This window comes from Panthera leo, chromosome F3 (assembly GCF_018350215.1).
Source record: "Panthera leo isolate Ple1 chromosome F3, P.leo_Ple1_pat1.1, whole genome shotgun sequence".
In the NCBI taxonomy this organism is placed as follows: Eukaryota; Metazoa; Chordata; class Mammalia; order Carnivora; family Felidae; genus Panthera; species Panthera leo.
In genome coordinates, this window is record NC_056696.1 from 47,950,114 (window position 1) to 47,974,584 (window position 24,471).

Consider the following 24,471-nt stretch of genomic DNA (forward strand, 5'->3'; position numbering starts at 1 on the left):
ACAGTACATGATAAAGGAATAAAATCATTGATACCTAAAGCAAAGGTTACAGTTGTCCTTATATTGAACTATTTTCCTTTTCCACATACAATGTCCTATAATTTAAAAAGGGAAAGGAAAGAGAAACAAACTAATCATTAAATGAGACTCCAAGAATCTTTGCAACACATATCATTTCTTATTAACCTGACTTTTAGTGAGGCACCACATGTAGTTTGATGCTGTAAAACAAAATCCTCGTTTCAACAATTGAGGTGCTGGAAGTTCCCACACCATTGTCTACTTAAACTTCTTAGCCTGTATCCAAATAAATCAATGGTTGGGGTTCTGCTCAGTCTGCTTTAGCCCCTATGCTAAGACTACCAATAAAGTAGCTATTGAAACAGCAATTGAGGGATGTGAAGGTGTTGGCCTATAAGAAATGGAATTGAGAACGGTTCATTTTACACAATATCCAGCCATCAAGTGATATAATTCAATCTCTATCAAGCCATGACAGAAGTGAAAAGTGCAGTAATTCTCTTAGGAATGAAAATCTACTCCCTACCCATCTACATCTTTTTAAAGGTGAACATTTTTTAATTGGAATATTGCAAATGAGTACATTTAAAACCACTTTAAGGATAATATATAAGTATGTATTCTGCAAGCTTAAGACTACAGTAATCAGGGTTTGGTTTTTTTTGGTTTTTTTTTTTTTTGTAAAAATTGCATGCAAATCATTATACTTTGTTTTAGATGACTTTCTAAAATCATTGCTTTTTTAAATCAAAGTTTTGAACTCAGGCAATGATAACTCATACACTTCTACAAATGGCTTCCAAGTCAGTAAACCCAGAATGCCTTAATGATGAATCAAATATCAATTTCCACATTAAACAACTCAGAAGCATTGAAGGTACTACTGACATTTGCCCTTATTTCATCCTTTATATATGATCAGTAACTAAGTTGTGACAATGCTCCTAAAAGCTCCAGGATCCATCAATCTGTCATCTTCACTGCCAACACCTTTGTCCAAGCTACCCCCACCTCGGTACTTGGACCACTGCAAGACATTCTCCATTTCTCTCCACATCTACTCTTGCCTTCCCTCGATTTCATGCTACCACAGACGCACAATGTTCTCTTTAAAACATCCATCAACAGAAATCCATCCATATGCTATGTTCACCAAAAGACAGGTACAAGATCATTCCTTGCATCATTATTTGTAATAGTATCAAACCATATACAACCCAAAAGTCCATATCAGCAGAAAGAGTACACTGGAATTCTACAGAGCATAGAGTGTAGAATGAGCTACATGTAGACACAGCAGTATGGATGGATCTCAGAGACATGATATTGACTGAAGTATATCGACACAAAGAAGTACATATTTATAATTCCACATATGTAAAGCTCAAAATTAGGCAAAGGCACTTTGTTCTTTTCCTCCAGCTTTACTGAGGCATAATCGACAGATAAAATTGTATAGATTTAAAGTGTACAATATGACAATTTCATATACACTTTGTGAAATGATTATCATGACGAAGTCAGTTAACACATCTATTACCTCAGAGTTATTGTGTATGTGTGAGCGTATGCGTGTGTGCATGCATGTATGTGTATATGGTGAGAATGTTGGTTTTTTAAAATTTTTTTAATGCTTATTTATTTTTGCAAGAGAGACCATGAGCAGGGGAGGGGCAGAGAGAAAGGGAGACACAGAATCCGAAACAAGCTCCAGGCTCTGAGCTGCCAGCACAAAGCCTGACGTGGGACTCAAACTCACGAACTGCAAGATCATAACCTGAGCTGAAGTTGGATGCTTACCTGACTGAGCCACCCAGGTGCCCCTGTGGTGAGAATACTTAGCAAATTCAAGTATGTAATACAGTATTGCTAACTATAGTCACCAGGGTGTGCATTAGATCCCCAGAACTTACTCATCTTAGAACTGAAGGCTTACACTCTTTGACCAGCATCTCCCCATCTCTCACCCCTAAGCCCCTGGTAACTACCATTCTACTCTCTGTTTCTATAAGTTTGACTTTTTTCTTTTTAATTTCACATATAAGTTAGGTCATACAGCATTCATCTTACTCCAACTTATTTCACTTAGCATAACACCCTCAAGATCCATCTATGTTGTCACAAATGGCAAGATTTCTATATATATCACATTTTCTTTATCCATTCATCTGTTGACAGACACTTGGGTTGTTTCCATATTTTGGTTATTCTGAATAATGCTGCAATAAACATGGAAGTGCATGTAATTCTTCAATATCCTATTTTCATTTCCTTTGGGTATATAACTAGGAGTGAAATTTCTGGATCACATGGTAGTTCTATTTTTAATTTTACGAGGAACCGCCATACTGTTTTCCAAGGTGACTAAACCAGTTTACATTCCCACAAGCAGTACACAGGGTTTCCTTTAATCCACATCCTCGCCAACACTTGTGATACCTTACCTTTTTGATAAAATCCATTCTAACAGGTATGAGGTGACATTTCATTGTGGTTTAGAATTGTATTTCCTTGATGATGAGTGATGTTGAGCACATTTTCATGTACCTTTTGGCCATCTGTATGTCTTCTTTGGGGAAAAAAACCATCTAGGATGTTTAGGCAAAACCAGTTTTTGATGTTGGGAGTAGCATTGGGGTAGGTAACAACTGGAAGAAGGAATTCTAGGTACTACTACTTCTGTTTCTCGATCTGGGTACTAGTTTCATTCATGACAGTGTTTACTTTGTAAAATTTCATTACACCGCATGCTTATGATTTGCACTCTTTTCTTTACATGTTATACTTCAACAAAAACTCTACTTTAAAAAACCCACTGATCTGATCATGCCATCCTCCTATTTGACATCAGTCTTGGGACTAAAGGTCAAAACTATTACAACACCTACAACATTATAACTTAAAAAAAATTTTGTTAATGTTTTGTTTTTTTTATTTTTGAGAGAGACAGCGACAGAGTGCAAGTGGGGCAGGGGCAGAGAGAGAGGGAGATAGAATCAGAAGCAGGCTCCAGGCTTTGAGCTGTCAGCACAGAGCCCGACGCAGGGCTCGAACCCACAAACCAGGAGATTAAGACCTAAGCCAAAGTCAGACTTCACCGACTGAGCCACCCAGGTGCCCCATAACATTACCATTTTACCTTTACAGTGTGGCTCCAGCTTCAGAAGAATCGCTGTCCTTTTCTGCATATTTTCAATTTCCTCAAAAGCACAATGATCCTTCCCACCTCAGGGCCAGCTCATAGGCTAGTTCCTCTACCCGGACATCTCTTTTGCTGCCCTTTGCCTGGCTAACTACCACTCACTGTTGAGATTTTCTTGGGGAGGCTTTCCTGACCCCTAGACTAGGTCACCTCCTTCTGTTATGCCTTCTCCCCACTCCTCAGCACCGGTAACATTTGTGGCCTGCTTCACCAATATCAGATCTAAACATAGGCCTCTCTCGGTCCCTCCACTGAACTGTCCAGAACCCACCAGAATTATAAAAAAGGAAGCCTGCCATCTCCTTCTTGAGGTTTCCCTGCATGATCCAGGCATGCAGGAATCCAGCCAGTCCAAAGGCATTTGCTTCGGAGTGCAGAGCACAGTGGAGTCCGGGTGGCCCGCCACAGTGTCACTTCTCCCTCAACAGAGGGCTGGGCCCACAGGTCAACTGCCTGGCTGTGCTGCTGTGGTGTCCGACAGACTGTGGAAGTGCCCCAGGTGTGGTTCTGCTTGGCCGGCGTGGCTCTCATTCTCCCGCACAGCACACGGTGCTGGAACCCTGGGTGTCTGTTCCACATACCATTAAGCCCCAGCATGTGGCAGCTCCCAACTTAAACTCAGCCTCCGATCAATTTTGTTTGGCCTAAACGGTGTTTCATTGTTTGTCTAAGACTGACCTTTATTCGTTTACTTTTTATTAGAGAAGGCACTCTTTTTTTAAGTTTTGATTTTAATACCAATGGCATTTTTCATAGAACTAAACCAAACAATTCTAAAATGTGTATGGAACCACAAAAGACCTCGAATAGTCAAAGCAGTCTTGAAAAAGAAGCAAAGCCGGGGGCATCACCATTCTGGACTTCAAGTTATATTACAAAACTGTAGTAATCAAGACAGTATGATACTGGCACAACAACAGACACATAGATCAATAGTAACAGAATGGAAAACCCAGAAATAAACCCACAACTATATGGTCAATTAATCTTCGACAAAGCAGGAAAGAGTAGCTAACGGGAAAAAAACAGTCTTCAACAGATGGTTTTGGGAAACCTGAACAACAACGTGTAAAAGAATGAAACTGGACCACCTTCTCACACCGTACACAAAACTAAATTCAAAATAGATGAAAGACCTAAATATGAGACAGGAAACGATCGAAATCTTAGAGGAGAACACAGGCAGTAACATCTTTGACCTCGGCCACAGCAACTTCTTTCTAGATACGTCTCCTGAGGCCAGGGAAACAAAAGCAAAAATGAACTATTGGGACTTCATCAAAATAAAATGCTTCTGCAGAGTGAAGGAAACAATCAACAAAACTAAGAGGCAACCTATGGAATGAGAGAAGATATTTGCAAGTGACATATCCGATAAGACCGACCTTTAAATCTTTTTTTTTTTTAACATGTATTTATTATTGAGAGACAGAGAGACAGAGTGCAAGCAGAGGAGGAGCAGAGAGAAAGGGAGACACAGAATCTGAAGCAGGCTCCAGGCTCTGAGCTGTCAGCACAGAGCCCAACACAGGGTTCAAACCCACAAACTGCGAGATCATGACCTGAGCCAAAGTCGGAGGATTAACTGACTGAGCCACCCAGGTGCCCCTGATAAGATTTGACCTTTAAATGCCAGGCGATTTCACACAAGAATTTGGAGTGACAGTGTCTCTTGAAAATTTGGAAGCTTTTCCAACAATGGGCCCACATTCCCAAAGGGCAACATGGGCTAAACCTGAGCAGCAGCTGTGTCCTTTAACACGGTGCCCACTCACCAGTTTGCCACAGTCTCTGCTATTCCATGTTGCCGCCTTAACTCGAGGCCAAATATCAGTTTGCATTTATCAGTGTGGATGTGCTACTTTTTCTTTTCAAGAGCAGAGGGAAATGAACTATTTCTTACATATATTTGCCTCATGTGTGGGGGAATGGAAGCCAGACCAAGCATTTTTGTGTTTCAAGAAAAATGGGGAACACCTATTTATTTCAACATGTAAAAATATTCCTATATATTTATTGGAGGAAAAAGTGTGTCTCTATCAAAAGAAGACAGCTTAAGATACCATCATGACACAACCACAGAAACAAAGCAAAAACTGTGACCAATTAACCTAAAAGGCTTGATGAAAGCTTAATGCACTAAAAGAAGACGAAAATTTCAACTGTTTGTTTTTTTAATATAAATAAACTAGAGGATATGAGGCACATCAAATATTAAATAAACTAATTGCCCAAGCATCGATACCTTTAATGGATTATTAATTTATTTTTGAATGTGTCTAATGGCGGCAGCAGAGATTATGTATCCTAAAAAGAAACAAATTTCTGTAATTGTAAGTCTTCCCAGAAACACTATTGTTCAACATGCCGAAGTTATAGTGAGAACCTAAGGATCAGGTTATAGGAGATGACGTGTGTTCTGTTCTCAGAACTCTGGCTGGCTTCTCTTAACTCACCACATCAACAAAAGCAGCAGTTTGCAAGCAACCTACCTCCTCTACCAAAATTAAAAAAAAACAACAACAAAAAAAGACCTTATTCTAAACCCAAGGTAACAGTTGCCCATTCATTTTACGGTTGCATAACTCTTAGGCCTCTGAAGATGAGTTTGAAGCTGACTTTGTGTCCATGCCTAGAAGAGGCCCTGACACTTTCTATGGACTTTAAAACAAAACTGCTGGTTGATGGGGGGTGGGAGGGAGGGGAGGGTGGGTGATGGGTATTGAGGAGGGCACATTTTGGGATGAGCACTGGGTGTTGTATGGAAACCAATATGACAATAAGCTTCATATATTGAAAAAAACCTGCTGCCATTACTGTAATTGTAATTAACTGATTACCTGTGAAATTAGTTAATACATATCTCATCTATCATACTGACAATTTTATAAGGGTTGGGGTGCCTGGGTGGCTCAGTAGGTTGAGCACCGACTTCGGCTCAGGTCATGACCTCGCAGTTTGTGAGTTCGAGCCCTGCATCGGGCTCTGTGCTGACAGCTCAGAGCCTGGAGCCTGCTTCGGATTCTCTGTCTCCCTCTCTCTCTCTGACCCTCCCCTGCTTGCGCGCTGTCTCTGTCTCTTAAAAATGAATAAACGTTAAAAAAAGAAAGTTTTAGGGGCGCCTGGGTGGCACAGTCGGTTAAGCGTCTGACTTCAGCCAGGTCACGATCTCGCGGTCCGTGAGTTCGAGCCCCGCGTCAGGCTCTGGGCTGATGGCTCGGAGCCTGGAGCCTGTTTCCGATTCTGTGACTCCCTCTCTCTCTGCCCCTCCCCCGTTCATGCTCTGTCTCTCTCTCTGTCCCAAAAATAAATTTAAAAAGTTGAAAAAAAAAAATAAAAAAAAAAAAAAAAGTTTTATACGGGTCAAAATCATTTCTATTTGTTCACCACTGCATCTCCAGGGTTCACTACATATGCTGGGATGAAATAGGCTTATTAAAGGCTATGTAGGTAGCTAGACAGAGGTAAGATCAAAGGGATGGTTCAAATGTTATATTTCTGACTTCTTGCCACTGTAAGTTGCCCACATCTCCTCAAGATTCTTGAAATGAAGGCTATCTCAGTCAGCCAGCCGTGTGGCCCCAAGCAGACCATTATAAACAGGCCAGCTGCCAGCAGGCAAGATCTTGGAGGCCTTTCATTAGCTATACAGGACAGCCCATCAGCTGCCTTAGATGACTAGCCGTTCTTCCTCTGCACAGCTGATCTACCTGCCTGTGTAGTCCACAGCCTCCATAATGGCTCCCAATAAACCTTGCCTCCTGATACCCACCCTCTTGTGTAGTCCTGGACACATTTTACCAGAATTAGTCTGATATGTCACTCTCGAGTTAGGTTATAGAAAGACTGTGACTTCCACCTTGGGCATTCATTCTGGTTCCCTCTTAGATGGCTGACTCTGAAGGAAGCAAGCTGCCATGTTGTGAACAGCCCTCTGGGGAGGTTTACATGGTGAGGAACTAAAGCCTCCCCCAACAGCCATAAAAGAATGGAGACTGGCTGATCCTGATATGAGTCAGCTTGGCTAGATTCTCCAGCCCAGTTAAGCCTTGAGATGGCTGCAGCCCTCACTGGCAGTTTGGAACCTCAAGAGAAATGCTGAGCCAGAGCCACCTAGCTAACCCCCTCTAGGATTTCTGACCTTGGACTGCATGAGATAATAATTTTTGTTGTGTTAAGTCATCAAGTTTCAGGACCCTTTGTGACACACCATTAGATAAATATACTCAGAATGATTTTCAAGCACAACCTTATCAGTGTAATAGCTCTACATTAACATCTAATCTAGTAATTCTCAGTGGTACTATTATCTAATGTATCTTGTGATTTTTTTTACATTTCCCAAAAGTCTTAAGCTTTTCATTACAATGAATATTAAAGAATTTTTTGAAGCCTCTAAAACAGCACAATGCCAAGTGCATGCTAAACAATCAAAGCAATCAGATAAATATATAATACTTGCTGAATTAATTTTTTAAACTATGCTTCAGTAGAGCATACTATTTGTATGTTTGTTCATCTTGATGCTGTTAGCGAATTACTCAAGGTACTGCGAACTAAGTTACAAATAATGAAGCACACAAAGAAAATATTTCTCTCTGAAGAACTGATTCTAAACAAACACCCTTCAAATAATTTGGCACAAGGGAAGTTTTCATTAAATAAGACCTCTGACAAGGATCTCTTATCTTTATAACTTTGATTTCTCTTTCTTGTAGCCAAAGCTGACAGGAAAACACTTTAGGGGAGCTAGAGATCTGTTTCACAGCAATGTGAATATACTTAATACTACTGAAGTGTATACTTCAAAAATGGCTAAGATGGTAAATTTTATGTTATGTGGTTTTTATCATAATTTTTTTTAAATGAGCACACAACTCTTTTATTTAAAATTCCTCAATAGTTTTCTACCACCTTTGGACAAAGTCTAAAGTCCTTCACACTTCAAGCATTGTCTTGTACCATCTGGCCATTGTCTGTCTTTCATTCTTAATCCGTTTAAACCACCCTAGTTATATCACATACAAGTAATTCCCTCAATTCACCATTTTCTCTCATTCCTTCTTTCCTTTACACATGAACTGTCTGGAACAATCTTCTCATCCACCTTCAAGATGAATTAAAGCATTATTTTCTCTTGTATTCCTCTTTGAGACCCCTACATTGAGGTAGGACCCACCTACCCCCTTCTCTCACTCACCCCATACATATTTGAACTCAAGCACTCTACTGCAATATAATCATGGGATTCGTTGCCTGTCTTTCCACACGGTGATGATCTAAGAAACACACACACACACACACACACACACACACACACACACACACACTTGCTTTTTCTGTATCTCTAACCCTTGCACAGTGCCTTATTCATGGTAGCAAGTCAGTAAGTATTTGGTGAATGAATATATGAATTCCTAATCAAGCTGGCTCTTAAATAATCTTTTTTTCTTTTTAAACACCCTAACATTAAAAAAACAAAACAAAACAGTTACAGAGAGGGAGGGAGGCAAACCATAAGAGACTCTTAAATACTGAGAACAACCTGAGGGTTGATGGCGGGTGGGCGAGAGGGAAAGTGGGTGATGGGCATTGAGGAGGGCACCTGTTGGGATGAGCACTAGGCGTTGTATGGAAACCAATTTGACAATACATTATATTTAAATAAATAAATAAATAAATAAATAAATAAATAAATCTCACAAAATCTTTGTGAAAACAATAAATAAATAAACACCCTAACATTTAAATATTTGTCAATATCATAAAACACTTTTTAAACAAATACTCGGTGTTATTCAGTAAGGGCCCTTGTAAGTATTTTTGTCAAATCAATATTCATTCTACCTTTTGTAGGAGATTTAGCACATCCTCCATTGGATAAGGACTGGTGGAAATGACAAGGTGACCTGCTCTCTTCTAGCCAATGTGTGCACACATGACCCAAGTTGGGTCAACTTATGTGTTTATTTACAGAATTGGAATGGTGAGCAGGAGGACAAAATAACTGAAAATAGCTGTGCCTAAAATAGGCATCCATCAGCTACTCTTCTGAGATCTACATTGTATCAGTTATGTTTTGCCATAATAGTAGTATTATTTAATCAACTCTAAGTCCCAGTTCTTTGAAAGAATGAGCATTATTTGGCTCATAAATCTGCAGATCAGAAAGTGAGTAGTTCTTCTTGTCATGGATGAGCTTGTCCATATGTCTGGCAGGGAGCTGACTGCTAAATATGAGGATGAGACATTGGGCTATTTGCCTCTCATTCTCAGTAGGCTAACCTGGCATGTTTTCGTGGTCATGACAGAGCAGTAAGAGCAAACAAACATTTTTGTGCAAACACTTTTTCAAACTTCTGCTATGTCCATTTACTACACCCTGTTGACTGAAACAAGTCCCACTTAAAGAGTATGGCAGAAAACCCCATCCACAGTGGAAGAAAATTGCAAAGTTACATGACAAAGAGTGTACCTACAAGAGGAGATGAAGAATCCCAGTCATTAAATGCAATCTGTTACATATACCAACCCAAAGCCACTCAAACTCTTGTGCTTCTTCTCTGTTTTCCTTCTAGGTCTTTACCCTTCCCCTCAATCCTGGGAACTCTACCATGCCCGTCCAGGCCTTTCCCCTTAAGTTAATTAAAATTGATTTTGGTTGCTTACCACCAAAGAACACTAATGCAAGCTTTCTTGAAGTTTTCAACATAAATATGCTTACGATATATGCAATTGTAATCTTTTCTTTCTTAGATCTCCTAATAGAGGAATAAGAAACTATTATTTTCAGAACTGTGAGCCTCTGTTTGTTGGATTTTATTTTACTTGTTTAAATTCAAAACTGGGCTTTTGCACACATCAACATATAGAATCAGCTACTCAACTAGTAAATTTAATTACCTATTATATATTCGTAGTAGTGATACTCATATTTTCTCCATCATTAGTTTTAATGATTTATCTTATAAAACTAATAAAAATCCAAAATTATTTCATTCACTTATTTGTTTAGTTGCTTATTATTTGCCTTCCCCACCAGAGGTAAGTTTAGTGAAAACAGGGTGTTGTCTGTCTTGCTCACTGTATTCTCAGCATCTAGAAGTGTCTGGCATACAGAGAATCTTCATTAATATTGGTTCTCAATTGAACTAATATTTGTTAATTGGGTAGATTCAGCATACACTGTTTAAAAACAGTTTTAAAATTTACCAACTATTACAATTTTTCTTTCATTTTCTAACTCAACTGTAAATCAAAATTTTATTCTTGCCACCCTATAGTATTTGGAGGGGAAAAAAATAAACAGCTGTACTGTAGTTATTATAATTATAATGGATTGTGGGCTCCTAACCCTATAAAGGGGAGATATGCTGAATAAGAGTAGATATAAAGGAAAGCACAGAATACATAAAGGGATTATATGACTTTATTTAGAAGGCAAAAAATAACAAAACACAAATTCTAAGGTTGAGTATATTTGTTTTACCAAGAGGTTGCTTTTGTTGTTTTAGTTTGTTAAATGATAGCCTCTTGATAAAACTAAGAGAGAGAAAAAAAAAAGCTATGACATCTGTGTTAGATTATAAAGATGACTACAAATGCTTTTGTTCACATATACATACCCATAGCAGTATGACTTCACAGCTCCTCTTGTTAAAAAAATATGGTCTACATCTTTATACTTTGAATCTATGTTTGGTTTTATAATTTGTTTTAGCCAATGAGACATCAACATACATGACGTAAGCAGATGTGCGAAAAGTGCTTGTTCATTAGGGCTCTCTCACTTTGTTTTTTGTTTTGGTTTGTTTTGTTTTTTAGAACCCTGAGACCACCTGTGAAGAAGCGTCTGATAGCCTGTGGGATGATGAGACACTGCATAGAACAGAGAGAAGCTGTCCCAGCTGAGCCCCATCCAGACCAAGCTTTCAACTAAAGAAGGTCATACAGATGTTTTTAACCAAGATTAACTAGTCAAAACTATTGCCAGTCATGAGAGTGATGCCTTCATAGACTATTCAGCTCTGGCCAAGCCAGCCCAGACCAGAAGAACTGCCCAGCCAACTCAGAGAATCATGAAAAATAATAAATGTTTATTGTTTTTTTTTAACATTTATTTATTTTTGAGAGACAGAGAAAGACAGAGCATGAGCAGGGAAGGGGCAGAGAGAAGAGACACAGAATCTGAAGCAGGCTTCAGGCTCTGATCTTTCAGCACAGAGCCCGATACAAGGCTCAAACCCATGAACCGTGAGATCATGACCTAATCCAAAGTCAGATACCTAACCAACTGAGCCACCTAGGCGCCCCATGTTTATTGTTTTAACCATTAAGTTTTTCTGTGGTTTGTTATATTCTAAAGCTATTCTTCCTCTAAAATAGTAGTTGTTGAGAATAAGGGAGCTAAAAGTTTCATCAATTCTGAAGCCGTGAAAAATCTTTTAAGATGAATTTATAAATAAAATAACTGGAAAAGTACAGTAATAAATTGAAGTGGGATTTATGACTCTTTTAAGTTTAACTTTAGGTTCAAGGCCTTCAATTTCTTTAAGGGACTGATCAAAAGAGCCTGAATGGAATTCTTTCTCTTTCTCTCTCTCTCTCTCTCTCTGTCTCCCTCCCTCCCCTTCTCACAGGTGCTCTCTTTCTCTCAAATGAGTAAACATTTAAAACATAAAAAGATCGGGGCGCCTGGGTGGCTCAGTCGGTTAAGCTTCCGACTTCAGCTCAGGTCACGATCTCGCGGTCCGTGAGTTCGAGCCCCGCGTCGGGCTCTGGGCTGATGCCTCAGAGCCTGGAGCCTGCTTCCGATTCTGTGTCTCCCTCTCTCTCTGCTCCTCCCCCGTTCATGCTCTGTCTCTCTCTCTGTCTCAAAAATAAATAAACGTTAAAAAAAATTTTTTTTAAATAAAAAGATTAACTACATCTTTGTGAAAAAATATATTGCACTAAAAGACCAATATTATTGATAACTTCACTAAGCTGATTGCTGACTTCCATATTTTTAAACTGATATTGTTTTGTGTGAATAAGCAGGATTAGTTTTCTCAAGTGACCAGAAATCAGATTCTTCTCTTAGAAATGGTTCTAAAAGAGTGGCATGATTAAGCAAAGGACTAAATTTTTTCCACCGCCCTAGGTGGCAGGCTAAATAATAAATTTATAGTAATTTTCCAATGTTTTGGTACAGAATAAGAGTGTGACCATGTAGAATGTAAGCTGATATAAGCCACTAATAATACTTCCTGGGCTTTTCAGTAAAAGAACATTCATCTCTCATTTATAGTCCAGAAGAGATTGTATCATATAGCTCTCTTATTGTAGCCTAGGAGACTTCGGATAGGCTCCTATTTTCCACACTGGTAACTTCAGAAATCCTAATGACTTTCATTTGAGGAAGACAGGTAATAAAGAAATGTAACAGGATGTTAAAATTAAAGCTTTGACTGAGATACAACAGATTCAAAATTCTAAAACCTAATCATCATCAACATAATTCACAAAGGCAGTATTGAGAACGTTCTTGTTCTTGGAGTTTTGAAATGACTCATCCAGTAAGAGGATATAAAAGGACTTACACAGAGGAGAAGACTTATTTTTGAGATGATCACCTTTAGAGAGAATTGGAGACCATGTTGCAGCTGGGGGAGAGGGTGAGGGGATAACAAGGGTAAGAGGTGTAGAGGAGACACTAGTCACTTCAAGCATTATGAAGGGATTTCTCACTGGGGTCTCACCAGGACCCCAGGGAGAACTGGAACAATGTTTCTTGCAGTTGGAGATCTTAGAGAATTTGTGCTACCTCATGTCAGAGAGAGCTAACACAGATGGCTGGCTGCCTGAGCTACAGCTGGGCAGATGTTTTCCATGGGTCATAAGGAGACGCAGTTGGTGTGGGTTGTCTCCTGGAGAAGCACAGTGACCTCGGAAAACAAAAAGCTGGAGGTGAACACTATATTCTTAGCACTGGAGGAAGTTCTTTCAAGAAGCCACCAGGAGGGCACCTGGGTGGCTCAGTCGTTAAGGATCTGACTTTGACTCAGGTCATGATCTCATGGTTCAAGAGTTTGAGTCCTGCTTTGGGTGAGCCCCACTTCTCTCTCTCAACTCTCTCTATGCCCCTCGCTCACTTGCACCCTCTCTCAGAACAAGAACAAAATACAGAAGCCACCAGGAAAAGAGTTTCCCAGGCCCACTGAACTGCAGAAGAGAGGCACCTGGCAGGAAACCTCTGAGAATCCACAAAACATACCCACAAGAGCCAAAGTCTGCTTTGAACCTATGCCAGGCTAAAAGGGTATGAAGTCAGCTTCCAAGAGTACTTATAGGAATATATACCTATATAGGTATACCTGTATACCTATAGTAATTCCTATAAGAATTTCCCATGTCTAACCATTTCTTTCTCCTAACTCTAGACTTGGAGTTGAAGTGGGGGCAGAGGGGCAGGTCAGCTTTGGGAGGGGAGAAAACTGGGGAGGAGGAAATGGAGAAATAGAGAATCTGCCGAAGCCTGACCACCACCCCCACCCACCCTCTCAGTGCTTCCAACCAGCCAGGATGGGTGTGGGGATGTGGCATTAAATTAAATTTGAGTTTTGCTTAATGAATATCTGAATTAAGCCTATATTTATGACTTAAATAACTATAATACTATCATGTAAGAGGTACAAAAGTAAAAGGCCTGATGAAAATTTCAACTGGAGGAAAATGAAGATTAACATTCACAAAAATTACAATTTGACAGCATTGCAAGGTAAGCTTTTCAACATATTGATTACAATAATCATGCTCAGTTTATAGATGCTATCATGTATACATATTTTGTAAAAACTTAGATTTCAAGAGCTTCCAAAGGATTGTAGGGAAATATAATGACTTTTTCCTGTTCAACATTTATTATGAGCTATTTACATTTAAAGTAATTATTGATAGGTAAGGACTTACTAATGCCATATTGTTCATTGTTTTCTGGCGGTTTTGCAGGGTTTTTTTGTTTTTTCCATTTTTCCTCTCTTGCTGTCTTCCTTTGTGAATTGATGATTTTCTGTAGTGATACACTTTGATTCCCTTCTCCTTATCTTGTGTCCATCTACTCTAAGTTTTTGCTTTGCAGTTACCCTAAGGCTCACATGCAACATGTTTTAGATATAACAGTCAATTTTGAGCTGATAACATCTTAACTATGATTGCATTAAAAACTCTGTCCCTTTTATACCACCCCCACGTTTTGTTTTTGATGTCACAATTTAAATCTTTTTATATTGTGTATTCATTATAACTATATTTAATATATTAACTCATATTCACTATATTAACATATATTCATTGTAATTTATATTAACTATATATAATATAATTGATTTTATATATAAGTATATAATATATAATATGTATAGTTATATTATATCTTATATATTATTATATGATATCTTATATAAGATATTATATTATACTTCTTTTAATTTTTATACTACAGTTAAGTGATTAACACATCACCACATCACAGTATTAGGGTATTCCAAATTTGACTTTGCACTTACCTTTACCAGTGCGTTTTACATTTTCATTTTCATATTTTAATGTTTCTAGTTACCATCCTTTCATTTCAGCCTAAAGAATTCCTTTCAGTATCTTTTGTAAGGCATAAGGCAGGTCTAGTGTTGATGAACTCCCTCAGTTTTGTTTCTCTGGAAAAGTCTTTATCTTGTTTTCACTTCTTTTTTTTTTAATCTATTTTTCATTTCTAAAGGATAACTATCAAATAAAGTATTCTTTGTTGGCAGTGTTTTTCTTTTAGCACTTTGAATATATCATCCCACTTTTTCCCAGCCTGTCACGTTTCTGCTGAGAAATGCATTGACAGTCTTATGGGTGTTCCTTGTAAGTGACTAGTTTCTTTCCTCTTGCTGCTTTCAAGATTCTGTCTTTGGTTTCTGACAGTTTTGTTATAGTGTGTCTTGGAGAAGATCTCTTTGAGTTGAATTTGTAGGGAACTTATTAACTTCTTGAATTTGGATGTGCAAATATTTCACCAGTTTTGGGAAGTTCTAAGCCATTATTTCTTTAAATATGTTTTCTTCCCCCCTTCCCTATCTTCTTCTGGGACTTTAATGCATAGGTTGTTCCTTTTAATGATGTTTCAATAATCCTGTGTCTCTTCCTGTCTTTTTCTTTTTGCTCCTCTGGTTGGATAATTTCAGATGATCTGTCCTTGGGTTTATAGATTCTTTCTTCCACTTGGTCCAGTCTGCTGTTGAAGCTCTCTATTGAATTCTTCATTATAATCATTGTATTCTTCAGTCTCAAAATTTTTGTTTAGTTCTTTATGTTTTCTATTTCTTTGTTGAACGTCTTGTTCTTCTATTGTTTTCCTGATCATTGAGTTGTTTATGTGTGTAGCTCTCTTATAGCTTTCAGAGCATCTTTAGAACGATTGTCAGACAATTCATGTATCTCCTTTTCTTTGTACTCAGTTAATGGAAGTTTACTATATTCCTATGGTGGTGTCATGTTTCCCTAATTCTTCATGATCCCTTTAGCCTTACATAGGTGTCACACATTTGAAGAAGCAGTCACCTTTTCCAAACTTTATGGACTGATGTTGGTAGGAAAAGACATTACTCAGACTCAAAAAAAGAATGAAATCTTGCCATTTGCAATGATGTGGATGGGGCTAGAGAGTATTATGCTAAGTGAAATAAGTCAGTCAGAAAAAGACAAATACCATATGATTTCACTCTTGTGTGGAATTTAAGAAACAAATGTGCAAAGGGAAAAAGAGACGAAGAGGCAAACCAAGAAACAGATACTTAACTATAGAGAACAAACTGATGGTTACCAGAGGGGAGGATGGGGATGGGGAAGAGATGGGTTAAATAGGTGATGGGGATTAAGGAGTACACTTGTGATGAGCAAGGGGTAATGTATGGAAGTGTTGAATCACTATGTTGTACACCTGAAATTAATATTACACCATCTGTTAACTAACCAGAATTAAAAAAAAAAATCAGTGTGTTTCTATACACTAGCAATAAACTATCTGAAAAAGAAATAAAACCATCCCATTTAAAATAGCATCAAATACAATGAAATACTTAGAAATAATTTTAACCAAGGAAGTAAAAGATCTATACACTGAAAACTTTAAGATATAGATGAAAAAGATTAAAGAAGATACAAATAAATGTAAAGACATTTAATGTTCATGGATCAGCAGAGTTAATATTATTAAAATGTCCATACTACCCAAAGCCATCTATAGATGCAATGCAACCTCTATCATAATTCCAATGGTATTTTTTTTTTTACAAAAGTAGAAAAAAGAAAAACACTGAAATTTGTATGGAACTGCAAAAAAAAACCTGAAACACCCTAAGTAATCTTGACAAAGAACAAAGCTGGGGCAACACATTTCCTGATTTCCAACTATATTACAAAACAATGATAACCAAAACAGTGGTACTGGCATAAATACAGACACACAGATCAATGAAACAGAATCAGGAACCAGAAATAATCCCATGTTTATAAAGTAACTAATATTTGATAATGAAGCTAAGAATACTCAAGAGGGAAAAATAGTCTCTTCAATAAATGGTACTGGAAAAACTGGATATCCATATGCAAAAGAATGAAAATAAACCCCTATCTTTAACCACTCACAAAAATTAACTCAAAATGGATTAAGGACTTAAATGTAAGACCTAAAACCTTAACACACCTAGATGAAAACATAGGAAAAAAGCTCTTTGACATTGATTTTAGAAATGATTGTTTTAGATATAATACCAAAAAACACAAGGAACAAAAGCAAAAAAATCAACAAATGGGGCTACATAAAACCAAAAAAACTTCTGCACAGCAAAAGAAACGTGTAACAAAATGAACAGACAACCTACCAAATGGGAGAAAACATATCCAAGCCAAATAAATCTGTTAAGGGGCAATAATATCCAAAAAATATAAAGAATTCATATGACCCAGTATAAAAAAAAATAATAATCCAATAAAAAATGGGCAAAAGATCTGAATAACATTTTTCCAAAGAAAACATACAAATGGTCAACAGATACATGAACAGGTGCTCAACATTACTAGTCATCAGGAAAATGCAAACCCAAACCACAGTGTCACCTGTTAGGATGCTTATTATCGAAAAGACAAGAGATAAAGTGTGAGTAAGAATATGGAGAAAAGGGAATCCTTGTGTACTCTTGGTGGGAACAGGGTAAATTGGTGCATCCACTAGTATGGAGATTCCTCAAGAAGTTAAAAATAGAACTACCATATGATCCAGGAATTCCACCTCTGGGTATATATCCAAAGGATACCAAATCGCTAACCCTAAGAGGTATCTGTACTCTCATTACCACTGCAGCATTATTCATAATAGCCAAGACATAGAAACAACTGACATTTCCATCAATGGATGAATGACTAAGAATGTGGTATATGAATATTATTTAGCCATAAAATAAAAAGAAATCCTATCATTTGTGACATGGCTGGACCTTGAGGGCATTATGCTAACCTGATCTCGCTTAAATGAGGAATCTAAAGATGCCAAATTCACAGAAGCAGAGAGTAGAATGGTGGTTGCCAGGGACTGACTGGCCAGTGAGAGAAATTATGAGATGTTGGTCAAAACATATAAACTTCAAGAAGATTAAGTTCTGAGGATCTAGTACAGTAGGGTGAGTTTAGTAGGTGAGATTTAGTTCTGGGGATCTAGTACAGTAGGGTGAGTTTGCTTGGACTGTAGATCTTAAATGTCACCATAACAACAACAACAAAAAAGTAATTATGTGAAGTGAAGGATGTGTTAACTAATCTTATTGTAGTAAACACTTCACAATATATACATGTATCAAATTATCATGCTGTATACTTTAGACTTACCCACTGTTATATGTCAATTATATCTCAATAAAGCTGGTGGGGTAAAAAAAAAAAAAAAAAAGAACTGTTCCAATAAAAAAGAAAAAAAAAGTCACGTATATCAGAACTTGAAAAGTGAGAATTTCCTGTATAAAGAACCCTCAAAACTCAAAAGTAAAAAAAAAAAGAAAGAACGAAAATGGGCAAGAGATAAGCAGATATTTTGACATTTCACCAAAGAGAATATACAGACAGCAGATTAGTACCCGAAGATATGTTCAACAATATTGGCCATTGGGGACATTCTAATTAAAACCATGAAGATACATCACTACACACCTATTAAAACAGCTAAACTCTTAAAAAAAATAATGACAATATAGAATGCAGGCAAGGATGTGGACACACTGGGTCTCTCATACACAGCTAGTGAGAATGTAGAATGGTACCATCATTCTGGAAAATAGTTTGACAGTTTCTTTAAAAAACTAAAATATACTTACCACACAACCCAACAACCATATTCTTGGGCACTTATCCCAAAGAAAGAAAACACACGAAAATGTGTATATGAGTGTTCACAGAAAACTTATTTATCATAGCCAAACGATGGAAACAACCTAACACCCTTCAATTGGTGAATGGTTAACCAAATAGTGGTACGTCTGTATCATTGAACACTACCCAGAAATAAAAAGGAACAACTACTGACACATGCAAATGTTGGATGGATCTCAAGGGAATTATGCTGAGTGAAAAAAGCCAATCTCAAGGGCTACATGTTGTATAATTCCATTTATAGAATATAGTAGTTCTCCCTTACCTGCATGGGATACAGTCCAAGACCCCCGTTAGATGCCTGAAACCAGGAATACCGAACCCTACATATACCATTGTTTTTCCCTATATATACATACCTATGATCAAGTTTATTTATAAATTAGGCACAGTAAAAGATTAACAACTAAAGTAGGTACCTATTATTTAGTTAGTATAATAATAAAATAGGCCAATTATAACAACAGACTGTAATAAAAGTTATGTGAATGTAGTCTTTCAAACTATCCTATTGCAGTGTACTTACCCTTCCTTTTCTTGTGATGATGGGAGATGACAAAATGTCTACATGATGAGATGAAGTGAAGTGAATGACACAGGCACTGTGACATAGCGTTAGGCTACTACTGACCTCTTGACAATAGGTCAGAAAGAGGATCATCTCCCTCCAGACAGCTGTTGACCATGGGTAACTGAAACCTGCAGAAAGTGAAACCACAGATAAGAAGGGTCTACTGTATTCTCAAAATGACAAAATTATAGAGCTGGAGAGCAGATTAGTTGATTGCCAGGAGTAGGAACCGGGTGGTGGTGAAGGGAGGAGTGTGGGTGTCACTATAAAAGTATAGCACAAAAGATCTTTGTGCTGGTGGAACAGTTTTGCATATTGACTTTGGTGGTGGTTACACAAATCTACTTGTGATAAAATTGCATAGAACATACACACACATTCACAAATGAGGGCATGTAAAACTGATGAAATGTAAGTAAGATTTGTAGACTGTATCAATATCCTGGCTTTAATATTGTACTATAGTTATATAAGATGATGTCATTGGGAGAAATTGGGAGAGGGACACCTGGAACCTCTCTGTAGTAGTTTTGTAACTTTCCATGAATCTATAATTATTTCAAAATAAAAAGTTAAAAAAATAACATGACCTCTGAGCCAGTGATGCCACTTTTAGGAATTTACCCAAGACACACTCAAACACATGTACAAATAAATATGTACATGGATGTTTACTGCAACATTGTTTATAATGGTATAATGAGAACTGTACTCAACCCAGATGTCCCTTCATAGTGCTGGCATAGCCATAGTGTGAAATAGCATGTAGCCGGTTCAAAGGAAACATATTTACTATATGATGTTTATTTCACTTAAAAAAAAATTAAGAATAAAACAGAAAAAAAGCCCTGAAAAAACATACAACGATTTCCAAGATATATTGTAGGTGAACAAAGCAAGATACAGAAGAATGCCAAATATGTTAAAAAAAAAAAAAAAAAAAGGAGAGAGACTGAGAGATGTGGTTATTTATTCATCTATTTATGTACAAAATAGCTCTGGAAGGTTCCCAGGAATCTGGACACAGTAATCACCTCCTTTTGTACTTTTCTTTATAACATGTGAATAAATTAATATTTATTGATCTAAAGTTTCCCATGTCCATCAGCATGGTTTCAATCAGGTCAGCCACCAAAACTCTATCAAATCGTTCTCTCATTTCCACACAATTACTTCATCACAGTATTGTTTTTCTCATTTGCTATTTTGAGACTTCAAATATTTATGTAAACCATAATTCTAACGCATGTTCTCCCTGATTCAACACAACTTTTAGGAAGTAGTTTATCCCCCACTCTCAAAGTAATCTCTCTTGAGCAGCATACCCCATGTATCAGTCAGAATCCAATCAGGAGATAGGAACCACCACATCAGTAATTTTGATACAGAAAATTTACAGACTGTTAATAAAAGGTGGTGTAAAAAGATTCTAATGGATATAGAAATAAGAGAAGCAGAAAGAAACTACTCCCTCTATAGTGGTGGGAGAATAAAAAAGAAAGTAAGAACTTGTAAGACCCACCCCACCCCTACTCCAGTGAGATTCAGAACTCATTGGAGAGGGTCTAGCTCACACAGGAACATAGACTTTGGAAGAAACATGCTGGAGGGGATGGTGGAGTTGGCCTAGTTGGAGCACCTCACCAAGTGGTGGGGTCCATGGAGACTATGGGTGGGCCACAGCTGGGTCTTCCAACAGAGTAACTTTCAGGAAGATGTAGGCTGCGGATGATCCATGAAGGCTGTTGAATGGGTGCCCCCGACCTTCTGCATGCTAATCTGCTGGCAGCCAAGTTGAATACAGTCCACCAGAATCATTAAAAGACACTCTTTCCCCTGTTATGACCTTCCATTGTTCCTCCAGTGACAGCCTAACATTCAGCCTGTACAGGAGAAACCTGTACAGGGTCCAGTTCCAGCCATTACAAAGCAGGGCAAAGAAGGGTGGATTTGGAGCTGAGATAGTAAACTTGATAACTGGTCAACCCTAAAATCTTAAAACTTGACTAATTACAGTGCACTGGTACTATAAATACACATAAGAAAAATGTGAATACTTACTCCTTACTAGATACTGGTATAACTTTGCTTAGTCTTTCATATAGATTTCTATTATTGTGTTTCATTCCTTTCGAGACAATCTCTGTAATAATCCTTGCATAGGTAGATTTCTTTAAGGTTTTAAAGTGAGTTGTAGCATCATATATATGGGAAATGAAGATCTGGTTGTCCATTCTTAATCAGTACATAGATGACTGATGCAAACACATCTCTGTTCAATTGGTTTTAAGAACATAAACTTTGGTCTGATTTTTTTCTCATATGGGATAATACTAACAAGGGCAAATCCCTCATGCTGCTCGTAATGAGCAGAAGAAATCACAAAAACACAAATATGTTATTTTATAAGTAGAGATGTGAATTTCACAGGTGTGAATTTGTCTTGAAAGGTAAGAACCCATTTTCCAGGCAGAGAAAGGGACATTTACTAAGGCATGGAGCTGTGAAAATGGATGGCATGTTGAAAGACTGCAAAGCAGTATATCTAGACCTAAATTTTTGGGAGGGAAGCATTTGATGAGGTTGAAAATATAATCTGGCTTCAGGTTTTCAGTCATTGACTCTCAAAATAGTACATCCATGAATCACTTGAGAATCTTGTTATATATGTGGATTCTCTGTCCCTATCCCACAAAAACCCATTCAGTAAATTTGAAACAAAGGTCAAGGAATTCGCATTTGAACAGTCACACAATTCACCCTCACTGGAATGCTAACACTCCTGATCCACACACAACACTGTTTGACAAATGCTGTATGAAACATTTTTACTTCATGCTATTGGTCTGCAAAGTAGGGCAAACACATTCCAGGGTGCATGCAAGATGATTCAGTTGGGTGCAGGAAGAAGACAATAAATATATATTTGCATTTAAGTTAAGCTTTATTAATAGTTAATATATGAATTGACACAAATGCCTTCACTTTATCTGTACACAGTACAAGGTGAACTGAGGGAAGAAAAAGACCTGACAATGAAGTTCCCATTCCCTCATCCAGCATAATGAAACAGACAACACTTTATAGATATTTTACAAAATGGAAAAGTGGCATAAAGAGATCTCTGAGGAGGGAGGGAAAAAACAAAACAAAACAAAAACACAAAGATAACAGTAATAATGGAACCAAGTGGGAACAAGAAAATGAGAGTTGACCTTCCTCTTAAACCTAAGTTAGCTCTTTGCTAAATAACAAGGTTAGAAATTACTATGAAGTCAGATGATCAGAAGTCTGTGAATGAACAAGAAAGTAATTACTGTTGGAAAAAAATTGTGCTATGGAAAGAACATTTTAAAAATGGTTATTGGAGATATTTATTTTGTGCTTTTGCGTTGAAAACATAAATATACCTATCAAAATGTTCATACCTTCACAATTTCACAACTTGCAAATAATTTCCTGACCTATTTAAAAATCTCCAAAACCTTAAAACAAGTTTGTTTTTTTTCCCCCTAAATATTCCAAAGTGCTTTAAGTGGGTTTTAGAAAGCTATTTGTCAAAAATATAGAACTTCTGATTAGTTGCAAGAACAAGTGTTGGTCATCTTCCATGAAATAATTTTTCTCATCAGGGATGAGAAATTTAGGGTGCTCACTCTTTACTCCCTGCTCAGCTCAGCCCCCACATCTTTGCTGAAATAGCTTAATATCTGTAGTTACTGATGTGAGATTTTCCAGGTAGTATGTCTTTCCCACTTGAGAAACTCTTACTTACCACTTAACATTTCAAATTCCCACTCTATCACAGAACACAGATCTTTAATTCGTCATTTGTTTGAAGTTCTTAAAAGTTCTAATGTCCCTGTTCCTCAACCGAGGTTACTTGGGAGATATACTCTTTGGATCCTTGCATATCCTCAAGATAAATGGTCCCACTTGGAAAACATTTATTTGTAGTCATTCTTTAAAGCCTGGAGATGTGTTTTTCTTTGTTCCTTTATGAAGTCCTCTCTTTACCCTGAAATTAAAGAATTTGAATTATCTCTTCCTGCATGTCTAATGAGCATCTCAAACTCAACATTCCTCAAAACTCCAGTTTCCCTTAGCTAATACCACCTCCAAATATGACCTTTACACAACCTTTCTTATCAGAGTAAGCAGAAAACTACATCCTTCCAGTTATTTAGGCAAAAACCCAAAACAAAAAAACCTTTTTGTTGGCTCTATTATCACACATCACACCCAATCCATCTACTTGCAAAATATTTCCAGAATCTGACCATTTGTCACTCCTCCCCAGTAACCACACTGGCCCAAGCCCTAATCATTTATCTAAATTACTGTAATATCCAATGATCTGATCTCCCAGCCTCTGCCTTTACTACCACATAGTCTATTCTCTAAGAGCATTATTATGCCTCTTAAAACCTAAGGTCACAATGAGGTCACTCTTCTTCTGCTCAAAAACTCTCCAATGCTTCCCCTATGTACCAATGAATAAAAGCTAAGAGCTTTACAGTAGCCTACAAAGTCCTACATAATCTTGTTTCCAGCTCCCACTCTGCACTCACCTGTTAACTGTTCTTGCTGCCTCATCTCTGCCAAAGTGGCCTCCTTGCCAGTCTCTGAGTTGCAGATATGATACTACCTTAGGATTTTTTTTAAAAAATTTAATGTTTATTTATTTTTGAGAGAGCGAGAGTGTGAGCTCAAGGCGGGAGGGGCAGAGACAGAGGAAAACACAGAATGGGAAGCAGACTTCAGGGTCTGAGCTGTCAGCACAGAGCCCGATGCAGGCTCAAACTCAGGAACCACGAGATCATGACCTGAGCTAAGTCGGACACTTAACCAACTGAGCCACCCAGGTGGACTCACGATCTTAGGACTTTTAAACTTCCTGTTCCTTCTGTATTTTCGCCACAGATATTTACGAGGTTGGCTCCCTCACTTCCTTCAAATTGCTATTCAAATATCACCTTGCCTCCAATCACCCAATAAAACACTGTATCTTGCCTCTGCCTTATCCCAGCACTGTCTAGTCACTCGACTTCACTTTTTTCTCTATCACTTATTCACATCTGACACATTCATTTTATTATCTACCTCTTCCTAGTCAATGAGGGCACGGCTCAAAATTGTTTACCCTGACTTCCAGTGACTAAAATAGTATTATCATTGACATGAAGTAGACCATAAATATTTGAATGAAATGTCTGCCTAAGTGTCCTCCCCCTTC

General features: G+C 37.6%; 1 long non-coding RNA gene across 1 annotated transcript in view; it reads right to left on the bottom strand.

The window, feature by feature from the left end:
- The window catches only part of LOC122212291, an 83,476-nt gene extending 59,522 nt beyond the window's left edge, over positions 1-23,954 (bottom strand). Inside the window, exons 1-2 of the long non-coding RNA XR_006199091.1 lie at positions 23,011-23,954; positions 19,191-19,363 (exon numbers count right to left, since the gene is read on the bottom strand). This is a non-coding gene — a long non-coding RNA (uncharacterized LOC122212291). The remainder of the gene's footprint in view (positions 1-19,190; positions 19,364-23,010) is intronic.
- Positions 23,955-24,471: the final 517 nt, after the last annotated feature.